Here is an 18,225-nt window from a genome sequence, read left to right as displayed (position 1 = left end):
GGCCTAATGAGGTTGGAAGTTAAGCCTATCTTGGTAGAGCTTCCACAGCCCAACCTTTAATCCTAACAACTCCAATAATTTCACTCTTTGAAATATGGTTATCTTGCTCCATGGGACCTGTATAGATAGGAAAGGATAGGACCTTATAGTGAATGCGGCCTTTCTTTTCTTTGGAGTAGGAAGCATGTAGTCTTGCCAATTTCCACCTTATTTGAGAAAGTGGAACTACTTTGTCTTTTACACAGAAATTCAAATGTAATTCTATTAAAATAATTTTTAAAAAGCTCACTCCTTTTCCAGGAGTGTTTTGCAATATTAGTTGAAGTTATGTTACATTTGTTGATGCTGTGGAATATTTGTTTAATGATGAAAGGATGGTTGTATTCTCTTATGTTGCACTTGTTTAACTCTGTGAAGCTGTGTTACTTTGTCTAAAACACCTGATGATCTAATAAAGAGCTAAACAGGCAATAGCTAGGCAGGAGAAAGGATAGGTGGGGCTGGCAAGCGGAGAGGATGAATGGGAGGAGAAATCTGGGAAGAGAGGACTGAGGAGTGAGAAAAAGAGGAGAGAAGGACTGCAGGGGCCAGCCGCCCAACTGCGCAGCAAGCCCTGGAGTGAGAAGGAAAGAAAGGTATATAGAAAAGTAAAACCCAGAGGCAAAAGATAAATGGGATCATTTAAGTTAAGAAATACTGGCTGTTAATAAGCCGAGGTAAGGCCAGGCATTCATAAGAAAGAATAAGTTTCCACGTGATTGTTTCAGAGCTGGGTGGAGGGACCCCAAAGAGCCAAAGGAGTAAAGAGAAAAAAAACAACTTTATACACACACACACACACACAAAAATAATAATGCCTATGAGTTTGTGCCTCTTAGTGGAGTTCTAGATCTTTCTAGAATGTTCCTGAGTACACATCTCAAAGTCTTCAGAAAATAGTGGGAGGGAAATTATTAGAGAATTTTCTAGTGTGTTTCTATTCCATTGAATTCTTGTGGTTGTCATTCTTTTCTCTTTCGAGAACTCTGATAACTCAGTAGGTGAGTGGTGTGGAGAAGCAAAGCAGAGCCGTGAGCATTTCCACATGCTGATATTTCTGCATGAGCCTTTGGACTCCCCTTGTATCTGTCTTCACTAAGTATAGAATACGTTGCTGTGAACTTGCTTCTGTACTTTGGAACAGAAGCACCTTCCCCTTTTCACCCTCATCTGACTGGTTTGAATGGGCGTTACTTCTAAAGCAGGATTCAGTGTCTAAGGCTAGTTTTAAAAAAACACACTTACTCCACATCCTCTCCAGCAAAGGCTATCATTGGTGTTTTTTATTTTAGCCATTCTGACAGGTGTAAGATGGTATCTCAAAGTTGTTTTGATTTGCATTTCCCTGATCGATAAGGAGGTTGAGCATGGCCTTAAGTGTCTGTTGCCCATTTGAACTTCTTCCGTTGAGAATTCTCTGTTCAGTTCAGTGCCCCATTTTTTAATTGGGTTAATTAGCATTTTAAAGTCTAGTTTCTTGAGTTCTTTATATATTTTGGAGATCAGACGTTTGTATGATGCGGGGTTGGTGAAGATCTTCTCCCAATCAGTAGGTTGCCTTTTTGTCTTAATAACAGTGTCCTTTTCTTTACAGAAGCTTCTCAGTTTTAAGAGGCCCCATTTATTCAGGGAACTTTGACTGCTCTTTGGACTGGAGAAGGAGGAGGAGAGAGCGTGGGGGGAGGGGGGAAATGGGAGGAGGTGGAAATTTTTAATAAAAAAAATTTTTAAAACACACACTAATTATGTTTCCTTACTGGAAAACTTTTTGGAGTCTTTTATATTCTATACCCAGTTCTTTTCAGAGCTTAGAAAGTTGTACAACTTGCTCACATGTAAGTCTTCAGTTATGTCATTTTGTTTTGTTTTTTAATTATGCATTTGTGTGTCTGTGTGGGGCTATGCTCATGAATATAGGCACCTATGGAAGCTAGAAGAGGGTATTGGATCCCCTGGAGCTGGATTTATATACACTCATGAAGTACCTGACCTGGGTACAAAGAACCAAACTCAGGTCCTCTGAAAGAACAGTGTGTGTAGGTAACATCTGGTGCATGTCTTCAGCAAATCCTTGTGCATGAGCATAACCATATCAGTGGATAAAGAGTTAGGAGACATTTTGATACAAATAGCATGTGTTTTTCAATTTTTCTATCCAAATTCATACTTTAGACTCTAGAAAAATTGCTTTGGTCTAACCTCTAAAAATAGCATATTAATATTCCTATTTCCTTATAAGGTCCATTTATTAATATATATTTTTAATATTAGCCAAATATACAGGGAAAGGGAATATATCTAGGTTTTTATTTGCAGATTGCCAAAGCATGTGTATGTGTTTGTATGTGTGTGTGCATGTGTGTTTCTGTCTGCACATGTGTAGCATGGGTATATGTTTATCCATGTATGTGCATTAGTGTATGTAGTTTTGTGTCTATACATGTATTGTGTACACATGTGTGTCTGTTCACGGGTATGTACATATATATATGAGTGTATGTGTATATGTGTATATGTATATATGTGTATAAGTATTGTGGCATGGCATGTAAGTATGTGTACATATATGTCTGTGGGTGTTCTTGTATTTGTGTTCATACGTTTATGTGTCTACTTGTATATGTGTCTATACATGTATATGTGTGTATGTGGATATGTGTATTGTGCATGTGTATCATATATAGGTGTATGTATTTTTGAATGTTAATATGAAAGTAAACATGTTTATGTGAGCTGTTGCATGTGTGTGTGTGAACATGGGGGGATATGAATTGTATAACTGTGTGTTTGTATGTGTGTATGTACATGGGTTGGTGCATATATGTATATAGGTGGGAGGATTGTATGGGTGTATCTATATGCATGTATATTTCAGAAGTATTTGAGACATTACCATTTTTCTGTTGGGTTAATCTATTTAGAAATACATTTTATATATTTATATTTATAATTTATATACTAAAATATATAAATATATAATTAAAATTACATATAACTATATAATTTAATAAAATCATATACTTATATAAATATGTATCTTATATATTTCTATACGTTTTAAGAAGTTAGGCCTTTTTCCTATGAATAGCAGTTTTCCACCTACTTTGCCATTTATCTTCTAGCATTGCTCTTGAGGTTGATTCTTGTTCATAAATAAAAATATGAACGTAGCACATTTAGCAATCATTCTTTTATGACTTTAAAGTTTCATGCAATGCTTTAGAGGAGCCATTCACTCTAAATTGTACTTTAAGAGTCACTAAACTGTTAAATTTAATAAAATAAATTCTACACAACTGTCAAAAACTAAGATAAATCTGTAAGTATTACTATATGAATAGGTCCCTAATACACTAATTTTTAAATCTTTTATTTCACTGAATTCTTATAAATTTCTATAACACTGGCATTGATGTTTCCATGATGTTAACAAGTGAGCTGAGCTACAAAGAGTTAAGTATCTTTTAATTTAAAATTTTATAGCAAATGAAGGGACGAGAATTTTCTGAAGCACATCATTAACCAAACTATGTAGGCTTCCGTTGATCAATTTTTCTTGATGTGACTAAATACCAAAGGCAAGCTAACTTTATTTGAAAAAGAAAGGAGGTCTAGCTCTAGCTCTAGTTAGATCATTAGATTGCAGTTTGGGACGCTAAATATGAAATAATGAAATATCACAATGTTAGCTCTGGTAAGGGCCCCACGGCCATTGGCAGATGTGAGATAGACATATATGGGAGGAGATACATCTTGAAAAGGCAGCCTAAGACTGGGTGTGCCAGAATCAGGGTTACAGCAGCCCTGTTGAGAACTATGAAGGATTTCCTTGAGAAAGGCCTGCATCCCTTCCAAGGGCAGCACTCCCAGCTGACACAAGAACTTCTTATTAGTCCCCACCTCCAGCAGGTACCACAACTCCTCCCGGTGCCACCACCCTGGTACCAAGCTTCCAGAACATCTGTGATGAGGGCACAAACAAGATTCCAAATTATGTAGAATACAAAGAACATTCTGTGGACTTTTCCAGCTGTCTCTTGTTCTTTTTTTTTTTTTTTTTTTTTTTTTTTTTTTTGGTTTTTCTAGACAGGGTTTCTCTGTGGTTTTGGAGCCTGTCCTGGAACTAGCTCTGTAGATAGACTTGACGATCACAAAGAAACAAAAAAAAAAAAAATTGAAGTCCTCTAATGACGTCTACAGAAGACTCTCATTCATCAGCAAGGATTTCTGCTGTTTTTGCACCTCCCATGTCTGCAATGAGTTATTTATTTTATAACAACGTTACCAGACTTCAGAAACATATCCATGTATTACTCTAAAGAGAGAGATCAGTGTTAAATATTCTCCAAACTTCTTTGAACCTTAAAGAAAGTTTAGGGCAGAATTTTGAAGAATTAGTATTCTTCTAAGAACATTTGAGGACAAGAAAGAAGAAGAAGGAGGAGAAAGCAGTGGAGGGAAGGACAGAGAAAATTCATGAAGATACTAAGCTATAATTAGGTAAGGGACATGAGTTTGTCATTCAATTGCAGAGTAGATGTCTTAGCCACTGTTCTGTTGGGAAGAGACATCATAACCAGAACAATTCTCATAAAAGAAAATATTTCATTATGAGCTTACCTGCAGTTGCAGAGTTTAGTACATTTTCATCATCACAGGGTAAAGGGTGACATGGAAGCAGACACGGTGCTGCAAAAGTAGCTGAGATCTTTAAGCAGAGAGAGCGAGAGAGAAAAAGAGAGAAAGTGGGCCTGTCTTGGGTGTTTGAAACCTCAAAATGCACACCACTATAAATCACTTCCTCCAACACACATCCTAATCCTTTTAATCCTCTCAAATAGTTCCACTCCCTGGTAGATACTAAGCATTAGAATATATGAGCCTACTCTCACAAGCTGTCTTCTGACCTCTGCACATGCATTATGTCACATAGGTATACATACACAGATACACACACAGTCAATAAGTAAACAAACAAAGTATATTTTAAAATGAATGTTTAAAAATTAATGATCTTGTTGGTTGTTTGCCCAAGATCCTTCTTTAAATCCATATGCAGATTTTAAAGTAAAAAGAGCTAGCTCCAGACATAGGAGCTCATATTCAGTTAATCCAATCTGATGTCTCTGACCTCATGGACAACAGAACACCAACTTACAAACCAAAGGATTAGGCCCCCATCAGAGATTGTGAAGAAAGAATGTTCTACCCAAAGACTAAGCAGAAATCATCCCAACAGCAATTCTCTCTTATCTGGGCTTATTAATGAAAATTTACTTTTGAAAAGTACTCATAAAATCCAGCACCAAATCTAGCTTCACTCTGAAACCTAATCTCTGCCACTTTATAAATAATAGTCAGATGAGCAACACAAAGGCAAACAAGGGCTAGAGGCTGGAGGGGAAACAATCTGGAGAGAATTGGTTTATCTCCTGGGTGGTGGAGATGAGAAGGCGGCACACATGTCAGCTTGTTCTCTCTCACACCACGGGCAAAGAGCTAATAAGCAGGCAGAACACAGCTGTGCAGTGCATCCTGAAGCACATTTATTTGGGCTCCCGTAGTCCCTCCCCAGCTTTCTCACAGTACTATTTGATGACTCCAGGAACTATGACTGTGTCTCTTGGTCCCTATGATGCTGCCAAAGTATGTGTCCTTGTCTTGGGGCTGCTGAGACCCCTTAATATGTAACCTCCATTTTCTTTAAGAACAAAGATAAAGTTATAGGTCTGGAAAAGCAGGTCTGTCGTGGCAATCCAGCATTTCCACATGTTGTTCTCCCTGAACATTTCCAGTCGTGACAAAGAGACAGCTGCAGAGTTCCTGGCAGGAACTGCAGAACTTGCTGTACCACGTCACAAGACACAGCCCCGAGACTCATTCGATATATACATATCTTGACGGAGACAAAAAATTGCTCCTCTGGGCATGCCTGAATCATGGTAGGCATCAAACTGGTCTTCCCAGATATCCCTAAGGTTAAATAGGCAATGCTCAGAAAGAAAATCTTGTACATAATTACCCCATACCTTCTGCTAATTCATTTAAGAGTAAACAAGAGATCGTTTACCGTGTATCTTAGAAAGAAAATGCATTAACATAAGTCTAACATAGAGCTGACTGCCCATGAGGCAGCGTGGCTTCACCACCTGCATTGACTTGAAATCTAGGCTGTGCTCTGTGACTTCAGCTTAGCCAGGATCATGATGTTGTGGTGTGACCTTCGATCCCTTTCTTTCTCTCACCTTGTAAGCATCAGCTTCAGTATGATCTTTCATATTAAAATTCTGGTGCCTCAAAAGTCCCCAAATATGTTTTTCTGTATACCCTCACACTTTAACTGGAAGAATGACACCAGCTCAATTATTTTTTTCCTTTTATTATCCTCTTGTATCTAGTGTTTCGGGCAAAAATTCTAACACCTTTCAATGGGACTTAACAAAAGAATGAGAAATTTAATTACACAAAGAATCGAAACAAAAACATTAACGAGGAGATTGATATTGCCTTATATTTGTGCTGTTTTAAAAAAAAAGTCTGGCTTAATAAAAGACAGCTGTTCCTCTATTGGAGCTGCAATAGTTTCACACCTCCCATGGCCTGTGGAAAATTCCACTGGGCACTCATGAGATAATGACAGCAAAATGGAAAAGACTATACTGTCACCACAGAAAATATTTTACACTCTCCACACTCCCGAAATAGTCTTGAGGAACCCCAGAGTTCCCCAGACCATACTTTGAGCACTGTCCAAAAAAGCTTCTGAAACTAAGAAGCAAGGTTATTTTAAGTAGGGTATTAAACAGGAAAAGGTAATGGCCCTTATGTAATCAGAGTTTTATAGCACAAATCCCAGTTCTACCAGTCCCAACAAGCTAAGCCTTAGCTACCTATCCCAAATTGCCAATTAAGAAAAGGGTATTGGAAGCTGTGGAGATGGCTCTGTAGGTAAGGAGCATCTGTGGCACAAGAATGAGGACTAGAGTTCAAATACCCAGTACCTATATAAAAAATAAGGCGTGCTCCTGTATGCCAATACTTCCAGTGTGGTAAGAGGTAGAGATAAGGGATGGCTGAGGCTTACGACTTCAGCCTATCCCCAGGCTCAGTGAAGCATTATACATAAAGAGAATAAGAGGAAAAATAATAGCTCAGGACAAGCAATGTCCTCTCCTCCTCTGGCCTCTGTGAATATATACACATAGGTGTTGTGGGAGGCTGCTAGTTCATTCCTGGCTGCTTCGCCCTGAAATAACCACACAGAAACTATATTATTTGCAATGATATTTTCACCTGTAGAATACCAGGAGTGCTCACTAAATAGTTGAGTTCCAGTCTTCCCCAGAAGTATGCAAGGTGAGTCTTGGCAGATGTGAGGATAAAAATGTTGAAAAGCATTAACTTTATGTCTAAAGTGTTCAAAAGTCTAAACAAGGCTTCAGATTACCATGCATGGTACAATTTCAACACCAATAAGACTAATAACTCTAATGTATTAAAACTTTTAAAAAGCACTTAAATATTATCTTAATAGCAATAGTATCTGATAGCAATAATAATAACAATAATTGGACAGCTTTGAAAGATTATGGTGCTTGAAACATAGCCAATAGGTGGAAATTAAAGGTATTATCCCCTGACTTTGTTTAAGAACTATACAAACTTGCTACCAAATAGCAAAGGAAGACAATTTCTCTTTATGGAAGGATTTAAGATAGTAAGTCCAGTAATAAGTGGACACTACCATTGTATAAGTCCCAGGAAATATTCATTTCAATTGTCAATGACTGGTAATGTCACCAAAGGAGAGACAAACATACCTCTTGTTGAATATGATAGACAAACCCATCTATGAAGTTTCCCTGGGGGGAAAAAGTACTGAATTAAAGTAAGCATTTAAATTTGGTTACCTGCTTGTCCAGTTGGCATGAAGTATTTATTGCATAGAGTCAGAAACTACCAAAGTGTATATGGCATTTCTCAAAGAGCTGCTGCACCCCCACAATTCACAGATCCTAGACTTTCTTATCATAAATGCATGTAGACGGCCAGACCTCTGATAATTCTTCCACCAACTAAATAAGTTTTGCTGATTGTCAGGAGGTTGTCCATTAGCACTTCTAGAAGAAGACTTGACCAAATTGCCTTCTCTTTAAGCAAAAAAATACTTTGAGTGATGGGGCTATGAGAATGCCACTTAACCATTCACTGTGTGCCCTTTATGTGTGTCCAGGTATGAGGACAAGAGGAAGGACCGTAAATAAGTGGTGACATACTGAAATATCACAAGTATGAAGCAGACAAAATGAATGAAAATGTTTGCGTCAGAAATTAATGCATGTAAGAGTTTCCTAAGTTCTGGAAATGACAGCAAGACAATCAATGGAAAACCGCTGAATGTTTAATAATGCTATAGAGAAAACAGAATACTTGTGGTATCTATTTCCTCTGGTGTGCAGACACACCGTGTTGCGGTTAATCTTTACAAGAAGCAGCATAAGACAGAAGAGTCTTCAAGGTTATTTTTAAAAGAATGGTGATTTCCATGTTTATTGAATCATGCCTTTTGTATCTCACTCTCCCTATGCCCCCTCTCTCCTGTTCGGCATCCCTTCTTGTCTGTTTCCCCTCTTTGTCTGCATTTAAGAACACACCCTGTCTTTCCAGAGGACCAGATTTCCATTCCCAGTACCTACATTGGATGTCTCACATATACCTGTAAATCTAACTTCATACGATACAGTTCCCTTTTCTGGTTTCCATGGGAACCTGGACATATGTGGCACACATCACAAAGGCACATATGCACATAAATAAAAATAAATGTAAAAATATTGTTTTATTTAAAAAACATAACTGGTAAAAAAAAAATTGAAAGTAGCTTATCTAGGGAATTCTGCTCCAGGTCCCTCTCAAAGTTGTAGACAAGCTGTTTGAGAGGGTTGTAGCCATCTCAACATATAACAGGACTGAGCAATATGTTTCTAAGCTCACTCCTCTCTGAAAACCGGTTGAAGGCTTTGATTTATTTTCCCTGTGGACCTCTCTGTAAGGCTGCCCCGCAATATGAGATAGCAAAACGTAAATACACATGAAAGAGTAACAACAACACTTGTGCAAAAATGGAACTTAGTTTTGCACTGAATAGGTATTAATTATTCCATAGCAGGTCTATAAGCATAGTGCAATGGGGCTAGAGGTTTATCTCAGTGGTTGAGTGTTCCTGGAAAGTGGGGTGACGACGCAAGTCAAAGAATCCCAAACTAACTCCAAAAGATTCCAACTATATTTTTTTTTATTATAAGGGGTAAACTCATGAAACAGGAATGAAAAGCCCAACTCCAGGTATGTAAAGTGGGAACGAGAGAGAGAGAGAGAGAGAGAGAGAGAGAGAGAGAGAGACACTTGTGCCTTGTGCGGGGTGGTGATTTTTCTCTGGGTACCCAAAGGGTCACGCCCTAAGCTGGTCCAGCCCGTTAAAGGTTATTGGTGAAGGCGGCTCCCCATCATTTGAGCTCTTCCCTAAAATATGTAAGGCCCGGAGTGCAATCCCAGGCACTGTCAAAGAAAAAGAGAAGCAGTGAATTAAATACAAACATGGATGATGAAGAAGAAAATGCAAAATGGATCAAAAACGATGAGTTATTGATCCTTTTACCTCAATATAACAAACCCACAAAACATAAAGAAAAATGGGCATATGTAAAAGAAGATATAACTATGATTAGACTAAGACTGTGGGGAGAGAAGGTGGGATTAATGTGAACTTACTCGTACTAATAATAATAGTGAGTAATAGTAAAAATACTTGTGAGCTATTACTTATAGACAATTTACAATTGTATAGATTCCTGTATATTGATAAAAATTCAAATTATATTTGTTAAATTGAATATGTTCCTATTTGTATGATATTTGTGCACCTCTGCAAATTTATTTTGTCATATTATATGCATATTTCTACCTCTGCTTAGGATATTTTGTATATTGATGCAATTTTAGGATATATCAATCATGTTGCACTATACATTTTCACCTCTGATCAAGATACTTATATATTATTTACATTTTGAGGTCATTTTCGTCATTTGCTTCAGATTTGGTTAAATATTGTTTAATCTTTTAATATTAAGCCTTATTCTTTAAGCTATAATAGGTATTAAAAAGTGTAAGTCAATAGTCATCCATGTTTGTTATAGTTATAGTTAGACTAATCAGGTATTTTAGCTACATAGGGATTGTATTCCTCATAGATAGGTAATTTTCAACCACTTCAAAGAACTCTAGAATATGACAATTAAATAACTTAGGATTCTGTTGACATGAGACACAATTGCTCCTGGCAGCACTGACCTATTCCTGAAAGAATGTTGGGCACTGAAGACACTTTACATGGAGCTTGTTTTCTTCACAGCAAAACTGGCCTTTGGGCAAAGAACTGCCCAAATGCCTCAACCACTAACAAAATGCATAGTATTCAGACTAGACAAACAGGATACAAGTAAAAAGTTGCCAAACTCTGCCAAGAGAAGGTAAAACAGTTTTTAAATTTTTCTTGTCTCTGAAAATGGTCCGTCAGTTACTCTTGGCCTTAGCCAAAGTTGGCTGCCCAAGTGTTGCAAATGAGACTTGGATGATTTCTCAGGGATCCAGTTTTTTCTGTCATTTCCTGCACCTTTTGGACGTTGCTTGATTGCACATCCTGTTTACTCAAGTAGTATCATTTCCCTTCTCAGGTCTTAGATGGGGTTGAAGACTAGATAGTCATAGTTGCTTTGCTCTAATGACTTAGCCAAGCCATTTCTAAGACTTAGACTCCTTAGGATATGATAACTATTGAAACATTTAGCATGTTTCTTGCTTGATGTTGTTCAGGCAGGTTGTAATTCTAATTTTTATAACATTTGATTTGTTCTTATTGTATATAGTTTTGTATTAGGCTTAAAACTCTTATTTAGACAAAAGGGGGAGGTGCTACGGGAACTCCTTCAGCCAATAGCCTTTAAGATACTGGCCCACTTTGGGTGTGGTCTCATGTATTATACAGACAGACATAAGTGTTTGCAGGCACCTTAGCTGCTGGATTCAGATTCCAGTTCCCACCACATGCAGAGGACTGGGTATCACTACTCTTTCTGTGAGTTTATCCCCTTTGTAATACTTTGTAATAATAAATCTTTATTATACTCCATTCTGGGCTACTGTGGAACTCTTTTGTATGGCAACAAAGAAAAAAAGCAAATTGACTAGGAAATGTATGGTGCTTTTAACTAAAACACTGAGGAGTCAGGGGAAAATGCTTTGCATCTTGACATGGTGTGCTGGTTTTTATTCAAGCTTTTACGATCTTTTTTTGCCATAAGACAATATCAAGAGTGACAAGTACCTTAATCTGAAGGAAAGATCCAACACTAACAGTACTTATTGGTTCCCTGGCTCATGACTGGAGTGGAGTAGTTTGATGCTCTTGGGCACTGTTAAAAATAGACAACAGTGAAGAACTTCACATCTCAATCAAGTTTCCAGACTTGTGAATGCCTGGAGCCCCTGGGAAATTGAGTGATGTAGGGTTTGTGATTTCTGGTTCCCTTTCCAAAACATCAAATTCTCTTTGAAAATATGTCTGTGGGCATCTTAAAGGCTACTAATTAAGTATTTTTTGCATCGCATTCTGAAATTGTGTTTCATTGGTGCAGTATAAAGCTACTCTTATTAACCACATTTATGTCTTATTAACAACATAAAAGCATCGAAGTGACTTGCATAGGGAGGCTATGTACTTCTCGCCTCTTTGTTGCCCATATTAATTACAAAGCCATCCTTGGAAGGGCAGTATGATGTGCTTGGCTGATGCTGAATAGGAATTAGGGCTGTTTTTTCTTTTTCTCTCAGCCTGTTCACCTGGATGGTGCTTGGGTAAATGACGTTCAAGAGTCTCCCTTTCTACTGCCTTTAATCACACCATTCAAACCAAAAGGGGAGAAACTGTACACACTACAAAAAGGAGGCCAGGAGAAATGAGTGATTCGTGCCTAGTGAAAAATCTAATACTTAGAGCTTGCTTGGGAAGCCAGGTGTGAGAAAAAAAAAATTCAGCTTCCATCTGGACATTTAAATATGAAAATAATATGGAGGGGAAACTCGTCGAGTTGAAAGTGAAGAGGAGAGCAACAGATGCTAGCCTGGGGAGAGAGAGTAGGCTAAGACTCTGTACTAACCTATGAATAATGAAAATATGACTGCACTGGAATACGGAAAGCTGACAGCAGAGCCGCCAGAGCCTCGTTCGCACATGTGCTGATTGTCCTGATTTTTATTGTTCATAAAACGTTTCCAATTCAGCACATCAAAAAAAATCTAAGAATTTGTACATTGGCCATCTCTTGATTGCCTTTTTATGTAGCTACAGGGACAGAGCCATGTATTTGAGAGGGATGTGCACAATGTTCAGCAAGGATGATACTGCAGGCTTGTCTAAAGAGAGGGCATGTATGCACAGAGCAGGCACACAAGTAGATAATAGGACAGGGCATATCTAGCTAAGCTTTATTTGTCAAATAAATTGAAAGTTATCTGTCTCACAGACACAGAGAGACAGAGAGAGAGAGAGAGAGAGAGAGAGAGAGAGAGAGAGAGAGAGAGAGAGAGAGAGAGAGAGAGAGAAGAAACCCCTTGGGTAAAGGTAGTATTACACCTTTCTTATTTGTCTCTTCATCCAAAAATGCAGGGCTTTCAAGAAGGCAAAGGAAGTAACCAGGGAGAAATTTCATCCCTACAGTTTTATAGACTCAGACAGTGAGTATAGCCTATATGGTAGCTGAAACCCAAAGAAACCCCAAAACTCTCAGGAACAGTAAGCACAAACAGTAAAACTGTGCCTGTTAGTTTTTGTCAGATTGAAGCAAGCCCAAGTCACCTAGGAAGAAGAAACCTCAACTGAGAAGTTGCCTCTATCAGATTAGTTTATGGGCATATCTGTGTGACATTTTCTTATTAATGATTGATGTGAGAGAGCCCAGGTACATGTGAGTTTTGTCCCCTGGGCAGGTGTTCCTGGTTTGTTGACAGAGGACACAAGTTCATTTTCTGACCAGCCTGACTTGAAATAATCACACAGAAACTATATTGTTTGCAATACTGTTTGACCAATAGCTTAAGCATATTTTTAGCAGTCCTTATATCCTAAACCAACCCATCTCCATTAATCTGTATATCATCATGTGGTTTTGGCTTCCTGGCAAGGTTCCAGTATGTATGTGTCATGGGGACAGCTACATGCTCCTCACTGACTCTGCCTTCATTCTCTATATATGTCTCCTCCAGCCTGGCTATATTTTGTTAAGCCATTGATTAAAAGCAACTTCAATAAAAGTAACATATATACAGAAGGACTTCCCACACCACTGGCTTGTATAGAATGAGCAAGTAAAAAACATTCTTCCAAGAATCTCTGCCTCCATGTTCTTGCCTTGGCTTCTCTCAATACTGAACCGTAACCTGTAAGATGTATTAAATCCATTCCTTGCTCAGTATCATTTAGTCATAGTGCTATATAACAAAAACAAAAAATAAAAGACAGTGTACTTTAGAAATCCAAAGCCAACAAGGCATGGAAGCATACATCTCTAATTCCAGGTAGTGCTTAGGAGGTGGATTCAGAAGTATCATAAACTCCATGTCACTCTCAGTTATATCATAAGGCCTTTCTGTAAATAAATAAATAAAGTCGTAGTATAGTGGCATAGATTTTTTTTCATTGTTGAAAAGTATAGATTTGTCTTTTTTGAAAAGAAATCCAATTTCTTAACCATCTCTGAAAGATGAGGATAAAAGTCACCAGCAAATTGGATGGATAGGGATGAAAGTATTTAGTCCAGGAAACTGAACACAGGAGGTCAGCAAAGGACTTTCCATAACCACAGACAGATGGTCAGCTTTCCTCACTGCCAGGCAAGGTAGACGTCACTAAAAGCTCTCTAGTGAATTCCCTGCCTCAGAGTTTAAAGGGGGGAGGGGGTACAACAGATGCTTTCACAGTATGCATCCCCCATGGGTGGTAGGGACAAAATACTTAAGGAGTCAGAATCACACCGCCAGAGGTGATTAAGAAATTTATCATGAACAGATGGATGTAGGAGAGACAGCAAAGGACAAGGAAGCAGACTGTCACAGACTTCAGGAAAACATTCGTCCATACTATGTTGCTCAGGTCCTGTATGTATGCAAATTCTCACATCAAGGCTGTTCATTCCTTCACTTACTAGCACACCCTCAGAGACAAGAGCAGAGGGTGCTGCAATGGCTTTTGGGTCCTTGAACCTAAATTCTTTGAATTTTTCATGCACAACTCATTTGAAAGTAACTGATCTAGTTGGTTATCTATTGCTGTGACTAAGCAACTTGGGGAGGAAATGACTTGTTTGGCTTATATGTTAAGATCATAATCCATCATTGAAGGAAACAAAGCAGGAGCTCAAGCAGGAATCTGGAGGCAGGAACTAAAGCAAAGGCCATGAAAGAGCACTGGTTACCTAAATTTGTTTTCATGGCTTGCTCAGTTTTATTTCTTATACAACTCAGGACCATCTGGCTAGTGATGATCACTCACAGTGGGTTGGGCCCTCTCAGATCAAACATTAATCAAGAAGACTCCCACACAGACTTGCCTACACAGGACAATCTGATGAAAGCAATTCCTCACTTGAGTGACTCTCTTCCTAGGTGATATTAGTTTGTGTCAAGCTGACAAAACCTAACTGGCAGAGTAACCTCGTCTTTTTTTTTTCCCTGTAGATTAAGAATAGCGCTATCCTTTGCAGACACCCTGGCAATGTAAGGTCTTGTGGTACAACATGTGATCTTGACATATAAATTTATTATTTATTACTTCCCTTATTTATTGATGCATTCCTTCAAGTATCAATGTTCCTAAAGAATTCTGGACAGAGTATTCAGTGATGACTGCTTCAGCTCAGTGTATTTACTAATTTGAAAACTCCATTTTTTAAAAAAGGAAATTTACAGTTATTTGAAATGTCATTATGTTTTGGAGTATTATTACTGTTATATATGAGGTGACCTTAAGAAATCTAAAGAAAAAAGAAAAACTGAGCAGATAGATAAGATAGATCGATAGATGATAGATAGATAGATAATAGATGATAGATAGATAGATAGATAGATAGATAGATAGATAGATAGATAGATAGATGATAGATAGATAGATAGATAGATAGATAGATAGATAGATAGATAGATACCCAACAGAACAAACATCAAAAGAGTAAAAGCTGGAAAGCATAATGGGAGATGAATGGAAGAAACTATGGCCCCCTACTGCTAGAATCTTCTTAGAGACATTGAACTAAGTGTGGAAACACCTTCCATTGCATTTCATTTTGTCTTTAAAATTTCTAGTTGAGGCTGTAGAGATGGTTCAGTTGTTTAGAGCACTTGTTGCTCTTCCAGAGCACCAGGTTTAATTCCCAGCACCCAGGCAGAAGGTCGTGATGGTCTTTAACTCCACTTTCAGGAGCTCCAATGCCCTCATCTGGTGCCCATGGGCACTATGTATGTATGACAAACATACATACATTCAGATAAACACTCATATACATAAAATAAAATAAGTCTGAAGGAAAACTTGGCTGCCCTTCTCTTATTTCATATAGAAGGAAATGGTCCCCTTCTCTAGAGACAAAAAAGTAGAAGCTCAGCTTATTTGGAGGTAACTGCTCCAAGGTGTCAGACTGAAGTTTGAAGATTAGAGTTCTCACGGACTTCCCCTGTCTCCGCACGAGACTCACACTCTCTTCCCCCAGAGACAAAATTGAATCTCTTTCTCTTGGGAATCCCAAGAATAGACTTTAGAGAGATGCAGCTCTCTCTACAGGAAAAATTAATGATCTCTTTCCCTTGTGAAATTTCTTCCAGCTTTTGATTTCTCTACATTTTCCTTCTCTTAGCCTGGGCTACTGGTTGACCTACTTTAGGAGCTGAAGAAAAGGCCCTGTAAGCGAGGAGTCAGCTCCAAAATGTCATCAGGGTTTTAATGAGGCAGTGATAAATGCAAAGTTTCAGATATGATGACAACATCATATCATACTGCCTAGGGGCTTATGAAACATGTAGGCTGATTGACAGTGTTGTAAAAAACAAACATAATAGAAGCATATACCTCAATGTCAATAACATCTCTGAAATAGGCAGGATCTCAATGTATGGCTAGAGCTGATAAAATTATTTGACCTATATAAATTCTTCAAAAATATACCCCAGAAACTAAATGACTAGACAAAACATGTGTTGAAATAGGAGCGGCAGGGCTGCGTCCCTGGCACCCGGCCGCCCACATGGCTAGCTTAGCTTATGCCCCGAAATAATTACATGGAAACTGTATTCTTTTAAACACCGCCTGGCCCATTTCTATCTAGCCTTTTCTCGGCTAACTCTCGCACCTGGACTAGCCCATTTCTAATAATCTGCTGTAGCCCACAAGCTGACTTACCAGGAATGATCTTAACCTGCGTCTGCCTGGAGTGGGAGAATCATTGCTACTCTTTGACTCAGCTTCTTTCTCCCAACCTTCTGTTCTGTTTACTCCACCCACCTATGTTTTAACCTATGAGGACCAAGCAGTTTCTTTATTGCTTAACCAATGAAATCAACAGATAGAAAGATGACCCTCCTCCATCAAACATGGTACTTTCTATGATTGTCTGTCCCTCATGTCGGCTCTTCAGAGTTGCCTGGGTTCAAGTCAAGGTATTGCTATTTCTTAACATCATTCTTTTCCAGTTTCTTTACCTATAAAATAATTATAATATAATTTACCCATTGGATATGTTTAGGAATAGAGGCAAGGGCCATTTGATTTAATTGTCTTTACTGTGCTATATCACTGGTCTTACTGAAAACTACTCAAAACCACACTCAATGAAATTGGAAGAAACAGGAATTATATATTATATAGTAATATGTACCAAATTATATATTTAAATATAGACAGATATCTATATTATATTATTTATTACATATTAATATGTACTAAATTATATATGTAGAGATAGATAGATAGATAGATAGATAGATAGATAGATAGATAGATAGATAGATAGATAGACAGACAGATAGATGCTGTGGGACAATGGTCTTTTATCCTATCACTTGTATTATTTTTAATAAAACACTGATTGGCCAGTAGCCAGGCAGGAAGTAGAGGCAGGGCAACGGGAATTCTGGGAAGAGGGAAGTTTCAGTCTGCAGTTGTGACCCAGCCACAGAGGAAGCAAGATAACAAGATGTGATACCAAGCCACGGGGTTAACACAGATAAGAATTATGGGCTAATATAAGTTATAAGAGTTAATAAGAAGTCAGGGCTAATAGGGCAATCAGTTTATAACTAATATAGACCTCTGTGTGTTTTCTTTGGGACTGAAAAACTACAGGACTGGATGGGAAAGAAACCTCTGTTAACAGAATGGCGCTCTGGGAAGAGGAAAGAGTCAGTCCACAATCATGACCCAGCCACAGAGGAAGAAAGATAGCAAGATGTGACCACCTCACTGAAAAAGGTACCAAGCAACGTGTCTAGCACAGACATAAATTATGGGCTAATATCAGTTATAAGAGTTAAAAGAAGCCTGAGCTTCTAGGCCAACCAGTTTATAATTAATGTAGAACTCTGTGTGATTCTTTGGGACTTAATGGCTCCAGGGACAAAAACCTCTGTCAATAGATAGAAGATAGATAGATAGATAGATAGATAGATAGATAGATAGATAGATAGATAGATGATAGATAGATAGAGCCATTGCCTCTTATCTAGATCCAATACCCTTTCATTCAGTAGATGGCATCACTTCTGAAAATGTACAGCTCTCTTCTGCCTGTCATCCCACAAACAATTACTACTTACATATCATTTACATTTTACTAGGTTTTGAAGTAAAATAGAAGGGTTATGAAGTACAAAATTATGAGTTATGGGTCATATTAAAATAGACCACATAATTTTATGTAAAAGATGTGAGCATCTATAAATTCAACATGGCTGTACACCGACCAGACACAGACAGAGAGAGAGAAATGGTGTGGGAAGTCCTTCTGTTTATGTGTTGCTTTTGTTGGTTAATAAAGAAGCTGCTTTCAGCCAATGGCTTAACAGAACATAGCCAAGCCAGAA

The sequence above is a fragment of the Microtus pennsylvanicus genome, chromosome 10 (genome assembly GCF_037038515.1).
Source record: "Microtus pennsylvanicus isolate mMicPen1 chromosome 10, mMicPen1.hap1, whole genome shotgun sequence".
Lineage (NCBI taxonomy): Eukaryota > Metazoa > Chordata > Mammalia > Rodentia > Cricetidae > Microtus > Microtus pennsylvanicus.
This window is presented reverse-complemented; position numbering follows the sequence as displayed.